The sequence below is a fragment of the Dermacentor albipictus genome, unplaced genomic scaffold (assembly GCF_038994185.2).
Source record: "Dermacentor albipictus isolate Rhodes 1998 colony unplaced genomic scaffold, USDA_Dalb.pri_finalv2 scaffold_17, whole genome shotgun sequence".
NCBI lineage: Eukaryota > Metazoa > Arthropoda > Arachnida > Ixodida > Ixodidae > Dermacentor > Dermacentor albipictus.
This window is the reverse complement of record NW_027225571.1, coordinates 5,150,652-5,160,161: the sequence shown is the minus strand read 5'-3', so window position 1 is coordinate 5,160,161 and position 9,510 is coordinate 5,150,652. Positions and strand designations below refer to the sequence as shown.

General features: G+C 53.0%; 2 pseudogenes; both read left to right on the top strand.

Annotated features, from left to right (window-relative positions):
- The first annotated feature begins 991 nt into the window (after positions 1-991).
- On the top strand, positions 992-4,579 carry LOC135896189 (uncharacterized; annotated as a pseudogene).
- A 3,147-nt stretch (positions 4,580-7,726) lies between these two features.
- LOC135896207 (uncharacterized) lies at positions 7,727-8,575 on the top strand (annotated as a pseudogene).
- Positions 8,576-9,510: the final 935 nt, after the last annotated feature.

Below are 9,510 nucleotides of genomic sequence, written 5' to 3'. Positions count from 1 at the left end.
AAATCCCAATAAAGAAAGGCGTCAGGCAGGGAGATACGATCTCTCCAATGCTATTCACAGCGTGTTTACAGGAGGTATTTAGAGACCTGGATTGGGAAGAAATGGGGATAAAAGTTAATGGAGAATACCTTAGTAACTTGCGATTCGCTGATGATATTGCCTTGCTTAGTAACTCAGGGGACCAACTGCAATGCATGCTCACAGACCTGGAGAGGCAAAGCAGAAGAGTGGGTCTAAAAATTAATCTGCAGAAAACTAAAGTAATGATTAACAGTCTCGGAAGAGAACAGCAGTTTACAATAGGCAGCGAGGCACTGGAAGTCGTAAGGGAATACATCTACTTAGGGCAGGTAGTGACTGCGGATCCGGATCATGAGACAGAAATAATAAGAAGAATAAGAATGGGCTGGGGTGCGTTTGGCAGGCATTCTCAGATCATGAACAGCAGGTTGCCATTATCCCTCAAGAAAAAAGTGTATAATAGCTGTGTCTTACCAGTACTCACCTACGGGGCAGAAACCTGGAGGCTTACGAAAAGGGTTCTACTCAAATTGAGGACGACGCAACGTGCTATGGAAAGAAGAATGATAGGTGTAACGTTAAGGGATAAGAAAAGAGCAGATTGGGTGAGGGAACAAACGCGAGTTAATGACATCTTAGTTGAAATCAGGAAAAAGAAATGGGCATGGGCAGGACATGTAATGAGGAGGGAAGATAACCGATGGTCATTAAGGGTTACGGACTGGATTCCAAGGGAAGGGAAGCGTAGCAGGGGACGGCAGAAAGTTAGGTGGGCGGATGAGATTAAGAAATTTGCAGGGACGGCATGGCCACAATTAGTACATGACCGGGGTTTTTGGAGAAATATGGGAGAGGCCTTTGCCCTGCAGTGGGCGTAACCAGGCTGATGATGATGATGACGTGGGCGTCGCCGTTACGCCACACGGCGACGCCAACGCCCGGCGGCGTGGAGCCGAACTTTCGAGGTAAAATGACGGATCCCGCGTCATTCCTGAGGGGTTACGATCCCGACGCCATGGCCTGGACGACGGTTTCAACATCAGAAGATCAAAACTCCGCTCCTATTCCGACGTTTCGGCACCAATCTCTCAATGAAGCGGTCGCGCGTCGCTCGCTCGTTCAAGCTAAGATGGCGGCGACCATCACCGTCCCGGCCTCCGGCACAGCGGCCGGCACGACGCAGCCTCCCGCCTCGCGCGCTGCGGGAAGCAAACGCAAGGCCCAACTGGAAGCCTCGGCCATTTCCAAAACCGGACCCTGACGACTTCATGGTCGTGCTCAAGCCACGCGAACATGTGTCGCTGCACCAAGCCATTTCGGAGAACCGCTATGGTGCCGCCATTACGGCCTACCTCGGGCCTGAGGTGGCAAGGTCTGTTACGGTTCTGCCGTCCCGTGAACAAAACCTGATAATGATCCACACCCCGAACCCGGCGGCGGCAGATCGGCTCCTCGGGGACTTCTCAATCAACACCGAGCGTGGGGCGATTCCGCTCCACGGATACCTTAGGCAAGACGGAGGCGATATCTGCCACGGCTTCATCGTCGTCAGCAACTCTGACACCACTGAATCGCTTCGAGAGCAGGCGCAATGGAGAGCAGGCACCATTGTCGAGGTGAGGAAATTCGGCTCCTCTAACAAAGCTCGGGTAACCTTCGCCGGGAGGGAGAAACCGCGTTTTGAGCACTATGAGAACATGCTCGTCCCAGTGCAAACCTACTACCGGACAATCCCTGCCTGCGGCCTGTGTGGGGCTGTCGGCCACCGAGCGGATGCTTGTCCCAACACGCAGCAGAACACGTGCGGACTCTGCGGGCAACAAGCCCCGCTTGTGGAGGGGGTGCGGGCCCCTCACGAGTGCGTTCCACGGTGCTCTGTTTGTGGCGGTGGACACGCCACAAACTCACGGGAGTGTGCGGCAAAATTCCGCACACACAAGATGGCCGCCCCGAAGGGCGGGACAAAGAGGAAAATGGCTGCCAAGAAGAAGAGCCGCCATCTTGGCCTCCCCGGTCAGTCACCGAGCCGGGACGACAACAACACCTAGAGTTACTGTATATGCTACCGCAGGTAGCAGAGTTGCGCGTAGGTCCGCCATCTTGCCTGGCAAGCAACCATATCTATGCGGCGAAGCCGCACTCTGTTTTTGCAGGCGACATGCCTACCGTATCGTCGATCGACCGTGGGCTCTTTTGCATCGCTTGTGGACTGCTTTTCCGCCTAATCGCAAACAAAGTGCATCGAAACAGCTGACTGAATAAGATCGTCAAGAAAAGGCGCCGAGATCGGTCCCCACCGAAGCTTATGCCAAGCGTATCCGCCGAGTCCATCTGCACGCTCTCGGCGCGTTTAGGCTCAGGAATCAAGAAGTCTAACAAGGATAAATCACCATATTTCAGCTTTCGCATCAGTGTCCTTAAATAAACACAAGTAGCATGAGCGCACAAACAGCACAAGTAGCGATGAGCGCCGATGTGACGCGTCATGAACACAGGTATATATGTGCTGTCGCCGAAGGATCACAGTCCTAGCCTGCGCTTCTCTGACGAAGATATATGAATAGACAGATGAAAGGCATCACTGAACTAAGAAAACGTTGCATATCCTTAGCGTGAAGAACAGCAAACGGCTATCCAAATCGGTAGTAACAGCCCATACAGCGTCCCGCGTCGGTGGTTCATTTAGGACTTTTTTCGAAGTTAAAATGCCAATCGCAAGTGAAAATCGGTGTTGTGGCACTTCCGAGCAAGATACTGAATATGGACAGCAAAATTTTCTTTGTGGTACAGGTGTGAGCGTTAGTTGCTGCGCGATAGCGTATCTACCATGACTGAGCGACACTTCTCTCTGTGAAACTAAAACTGCTTCTTCGTCCTTGACGTAGAAAATCATGCGCCGATGTTCGGTTCTCTGCGTATGTAAGAAGTGTGTACGCTGTGCAGGAACCTCCGCCAGACTGGATGCACTTGTTGGATGCATGTGTGTGTTTGCCTGAGTTTTAAGTGTGTAGTTGTGTCCACTTTGTAATACACCTTCAGTTTTCTTTTCCATGTAATAAAGAAAAAAAAAGTTCTGGCCTGGCGTAGTGGTAAAGTACCGGGCTTGGGATTTTTAGGTCCCACGTTCGAATCCTGGTGGGAGCTTCTTTTTTTTTTAATTGCGCCATAATGCTCTGTTTTTTTTTCTGTTCTCAAAAAATATATATACGGTGTCCAGGCACAGCGTATTTAATACGCTAGAGCCGTTTTTCGCATCAGTACCGAGTGCCTCCCAGTACGCCGCGCCTGCCCAGCATCCAGCGCGCGGCACTGGGCCCATAATCCGGCGCTGCACTGGACACTGGATACTGGGTTTTGCAATAGGCATACCTGCTTATGTGCCAAAGCTCTCAACGTGTAGGCAGTCTTAAATATTACTGGTGAATAAATGACCAACCATTAGTATTTCGACTCTGGTACCCCATTAAATTTGCTGTAGAAACGTACCCACCTACTAGCAGGCACTGGATATCAGCCACACCTTCAAGTGCCGCTTCATTATGTGCCTTTTCACTGCAGGGATTCGAAAAGTAACCTTCTGTGGGAGTGTAGTGAAAGTTTTTCTCTCACAGGATTGACATAGCTACAATATGGGTAATAATGCAAAACACAGTAAAGGCCCTTACCGTATGGTAAATAACGACATTAATTCCTCTTGCATCCTGCTTCACATAAGCAGTAGTAGATGAAATATCTTTACTTAGTTGTGTAACCTCTTTTATGTTCAGAAACAGCAACCAAAGCAGTGCATTATTCTGAAAATGTGAGCTGGCTTTTTTATGACAGTTCTGTGAAAGCAGTGTGGTGCATGGGTTTGAATGGGATCGAATAAAAAGCTTTTCCGCTTTCAGAGCGAGTCGTGCAGACGGGAGCAGAGCACCCGGTCATTATATCATCCCGATGGGACTGCGCGCGGACACTGTGATGAACCAACTGTGAGATGCGCTGCGCACGTTGTGTTGTTTCTCCGCAGCTAGCGCGCACGCGAACAGCGAACGCCAAGATCGGCCGGATTCGCTTTGAATTTGACTGGCGATAACTTGTGTCAATCCAGTTCGCTGCAGCGGCGGCGTCGGGAAATACAAAAATTGGCCCGGGCATCTGTTTCTCCGCAATGCACGGTTGCTTGAATACCACGTGATGACGCTCTGCCAATAGGGGCGCTAGCGGCGTGATAAAACAGACGCGCAACTCTGCTACCTGCGGTAGCATATACAGTAACTCTAACAACACCGAGAAGCCGGCGCCACCTACCGGAGGAGCCGGCAAGCGACCGCCGACGCAGCCGCCACCACACGGCGGCACTGGAAAGCTGTTGACGTCGCCACCACGAGGCGAGGCCAGGGCCTGGGCCAACGCCGTCAAACACGGAACGCAGGTGAGCGGTACGGGCAGGGCTGCCTCCTCTTCTCCTATCTCCTCCCCCTCTGCGGCACGCAGTGCCGAGCAAGCCCAGATAGCAGCTCTCGAGGGCCAAATTGAGATGCTCCTCAAGAAAATTACGCTCCTGGAATCGTAGTTAAAACAGCCTGCCACTCCCCCCTCTACCCCCGCAACTGAGGCTATGGAGAGTGAGCCCGCGGCACCGAATGCAGCACTGAGCGTGGAAGCTGCACTTGAGGCCTGTCTAGAGGCTTGCATAGACGCCCGTTTCAACACTCTAGAAAGTCATATTTCCACGGCAATCACCTCCGCCATGGCCAAAACAACTGAAAACGTACCGACAATCGTGGCACAGCATATCGCGCAATCCTCGCGTGGCGTCCGAAGAACCGGCGGTGTTATCAAAGACGTGTCTGGCCGCTGTCCTAAAACGTCGCGCCGCAACATTGAAACTGAAGCAGAAGACAATGACAGCTGCTCGCTCTCCGGAATGGAGGATGCTCACCTCCCCGCGAGTGCTGGCTCCGGAGCAGCGTCCCTGCAATCGGCCCTTCCCTTCAATGACCATGGCGGACAGCCCTACAATTAGGCGCTCTCCCCGTACCAATTCGACCACCCCAATCCAAATTACCCAACGGAACTGCCGGGGATTCCGCTCCCGCGCCAAGCGGGCGGACCTCCGGCTTTTCTTGTCAACATTCGCTTCACTCCCCGCGATGGTTGCCCTCCAGGATCCAAGGTGCGGCGCCACCCTTACAAATTATACCACGTTCCAGCAGGACCCATGTTCCTGTATCTGCGTGCAGAAAAATTATACAGCCAACCAGGTTGATTTGGAACTCAACACTGATTATTCCTATGTGATGGTCACCCTTCTACCGCTTAAGAAACAAAACGCACCATTACATGTACTCAACATCTATTGTTCTCCCAGGCTCAAAAATGTAACTTTCGCAGCCCTCTTCAGTCGCGCCCTGAAGGCTGCGGGCAGGGACCCCTTGGTGATCGTGGGCGATTTCAACGCTCACAGCACACTCTGGGGGTACGTGCGTGAAGAAAAGCGCGGGCGCAAGCTAGCGGAACTTGCGTCCACGCTGGGCCTGACTCTTCACACCGACCCTGCACATCCAACGCGGGTGGGTAACTCCGTGACTCGGGACAAGTGTCCGGACCTTACCTTCACCAAGAACATTAGACACGCGGAATGGGCCAACGCCGAGGAAACCCTCGGCAGTGACCACTGCATACTTAACACAACCGTCAGAAGCAAACCATTGGCAAGATCCCACGCCCAAGCCCGCCTACCCGACTGGACCAAGTTCCGGCAAAACTACACTAATTCGGCCCCTATCCACGAACAAGGTTACCACGCGTGGTTACAAGAATTGGTTGCACACCTTCGTTCGACAGAAACTCAAGTTCAACTATCGGAGGCCACGCCGGAGGTGGACAACCACCTCCTGCACCTATGGGAGGCGCGGCACAGCCTCGTCCGTAGGTGGCGCCGCCAAAAACACAATCGGAGGCTCGAAATTAGCATCGCCGAGCTCACCCAATGAGCAGCAGAGTACGCGGCCCAGCTTGCCGACTCGAATTGGGTGGGCCGATGCAACACGGCCGCTAGAAAAATGTCTAGCCGGAGCACCTGGCGTCTCTTTCGCGCCTTGATCGATCCGACTCAAACCAGAGCCGAGACACAAAAACATCTCCAACGGGCTATCCATAGCTTCGACGGAGACATCTCAAAATAAGCATGCCAACTACGCAATCAATACCTTTGTATACAACAGGACCCCCGAGGGCCAGCGTACTCGTATGCAGGTTCCGAGAACGCGGAGCTGGACCAAACGTTCCGGCTCCACGACCTGAAGGCGGCCCTCACTAAAATGAAGCGAGGAATGGCGCCGGGAAGAGACAAAATAACAGTGAAATTACTTGCCAACCTTCCCGACCCGGCCTACGAGGCACTCCTCGCATACATAAACTCAATCTGGCTCGGTGAGGCACCCCTCCCAATCGAATGGAAGACCTGGTCACTTTCATTCCGAAAGCCGGAAAAGCCATAACCACGGACAACCTCCACCCCATCTCCCTCACGTCTTGTGCGGGAAAGCTGATGGAGACTATGGTGCGAGATAGGCTGTCCGAGTTTCTGCAAAACCAAAGCGTTTTCGCAGACACCATGTTCGGGTTCCGACCGCACCGGTCCGCGCAAGATGTTGTGCTTCAACTAGACCGCGAAATTCTAAATCCCGTCGAATACCCCCTCAATGACAAGGCAGTACTCGCCCTCGATTTGAAGGGGGCTTTTGACAATGTAACACACGACATAATTCTGACACACCTCTCCCAAACCAACAGCGGACACAACACGTTTCAATACGTTAAGCAATTTCTCTCCGACCGGCAATCGTACATCCGGATACAAGATGAAGAACACGGCCCCTACCAATTAGGCACCAGAGGGACCCCGCAGGGCGCGGTACTCTCACCCCTACTATTCAATTTGGCAATGCTGAAACTCCCGGCTCAGCTGGAGAATGTAGAAGGCATACAACACGCGCTGTATGCCGACGACATCACCATCTGGGCTAAACACGGATCAGTAGGAGACATTGAAGCCAACCTGCAGCAAGCGGCGGAGATCGTGGATGCCTACGCCCGCCGCTGCGGCCTTCAATGTTGCTAGGCCAAATCGCAATTTGTGCACATTCGCCCCTCGCCAAAGTGCACTACCAAAATCGAACTGTCCCTATCAAATGGACCCATCACAGAACACGATCAGATCGGAGTACTGGGTCTCTTTATTCATAAACACCACCGAGTCGACACAACACTGACCAAACTGCGCAAGGTGGGGGAACAGGGGGGCCGCATGGTTCGCCGCGTTTCCAATAAACGCGGGGGGTTACGGTGCAAAGACGCTTTGCGGCTGGCGCACGCATTTGTAACCAGTCGAATGTTGTACTCGACTCCTTACCTCCACATTCGCAGGTTTGACGAGAACGCCCTCGAGGCGATTCTCCGCGAAATTTACAAGCGTGCTGTCGACCTCCCGATCAACACATCCAACCAGTGCCTCCTCGGCCTAGGAATGGTCAACACCTTCGCGGAACTCCGAGAAGCACACTTGACGAACCACTACACAAGACTCTCAAGGACGTCGTCGGGTCGCCGCCTTCTTGCCCGACTACACATCCATCATCCAACACTGACGGAAGAGCGCGTGCGCATCCCGGAAGTCTGGAGATACGCCATGCACGTGCGCCCTCTTCCGGCCAACATGACACGAGACGACCATAGTGGCCGGCGCCTCGCGCGGGCGAAAGCGTTGGCACGTCACTATGGGAACAAGCACGGAGTATTCTACGTGGACGCCTCCGGCCCAAACCATGGGGGATGGTATACGGCCGCAGTCGTCCACCAAATACCGCGGTGAACGGCCTTACGTTCAAAGCACAAGACATAACACATGCGGAAGAGGTGGCCATCGCGCTCGCCGCCGCAGATCAGGACTCGCGGGTCATTATTAGTGACTCATGAGGGGTCTGCAGAAACATCGAAAGGGGCTTTATTCCCTATTTGGCGTACCGCTTACTTCAAGGCAGCAATTATCTCGGGGTCCCCGCGCCCCGCACGATAGTATGGACTCCCGCGCACGAGGGTCTAGAGGGCAACGAAGCGGCCGACGCCGCTGCCCGCGCGCTCACTCTCCGGGCATCGCCTTCGCCTCCCGTCTCTGCGGACTCCGACCCCAATCCGTTATTTACCTTCAAGGAAATCACCCAACACTACCAATACGGCTATACAATCTTTCCTAAGCCCTGTAAGGGCCTCACGAAGGCGGAGGAGCGTTTACTCCTTCGCCTCTATACTAAAACACTGTTGTGCCCGGCAATCCAAAAACATTTCGACCCTGCGTGCACAGGGAAGTGCCCGCACTGTGAGGAAAAATCTTTCGACATTTTCTACATGGTGTGGGCATGCCAATCAACCCCTCACCTTCCCCCTATACCTAACCCTACCCGGGAGGACTGGGAGGCGGCCCTGCTCGGCTGCGCCGACCCTGGCTAGACAGAAGGCCCTGGTCGGCCGTGCCCGAGCCGCGGCTACAGCCAATGGGCTCCTGTAATGAGGTGCCCACCTAGTCTTTATAAGGTACGGGCCCTTAAGGACTGCTCCACGCTCCCTGTAAATACTTCAAACAATAAAGTTTTTCAGTCAGTCAGTCAGTCCCTGCGATCTCCAATTACCCCTGTCCGGCACCAACCGATTCCAACTAGCGCCCCCGAATTCCTAATTTCATCGCCCCAGCTATAGTCTTCTTCCATCCTCGACTGTGCTTCCCTTCTCTTGACACCCTTTCTGTAACCCCAGTCGTCCACAGGTTATCTAACCTGCGCATTACTTGAGTTGCCCAGCTCCCTTTCTTTCTCTTAATGTCAATTAGAATATCGGCTATTAGCGGTGAGAACTTGGAGTGGTGCCCTCTCGCGAGTGACGTCACGGCCAGGGCGCCGCTCACTGCGGCTCGCTCGGCTGCCGCGCGCGCTCGTTCCCTTCGTCTATGCTTGGGGTATGGCTGGATGGAGCCGTACTTGTTGAAGGATATGTCAGCTTTTTTCTGCTGCCATGCCTGAACCACAGTTTCTTCTTCAGAAGCGCGTGAGTCGAGAAAATTTACGGCTTGGATATCGCAAGCTATGTAGCGTTGAAGGGGTCTACTGGTTTTGCAATGCATATATGCGCCGTGTCTGTCCATAAATATTGAGTAAAAGGAATGTCTGCAAATTCAACACGCGAAGTTGTGTATGATGCTTCACTAAACACTTAACATTCCCTTAGTATTTATCTATGAAAGACATTGCATTTTACATGGAAGAAAAATCTTGGTAATTGGCGTCAACATGTTATCCGTGTTAGAAAGACACTGCCCAGTGAAGCCGTAATCATGATTCGTATTACTCTGGTGAGTTGTTCTTGCCAAGTATGGCCATTTATTAATGCGCAAAAGAAATTGTTGGGCGCGCATTCTTGTGAAAACGTTTGCTGCTACTTTCACCCCTA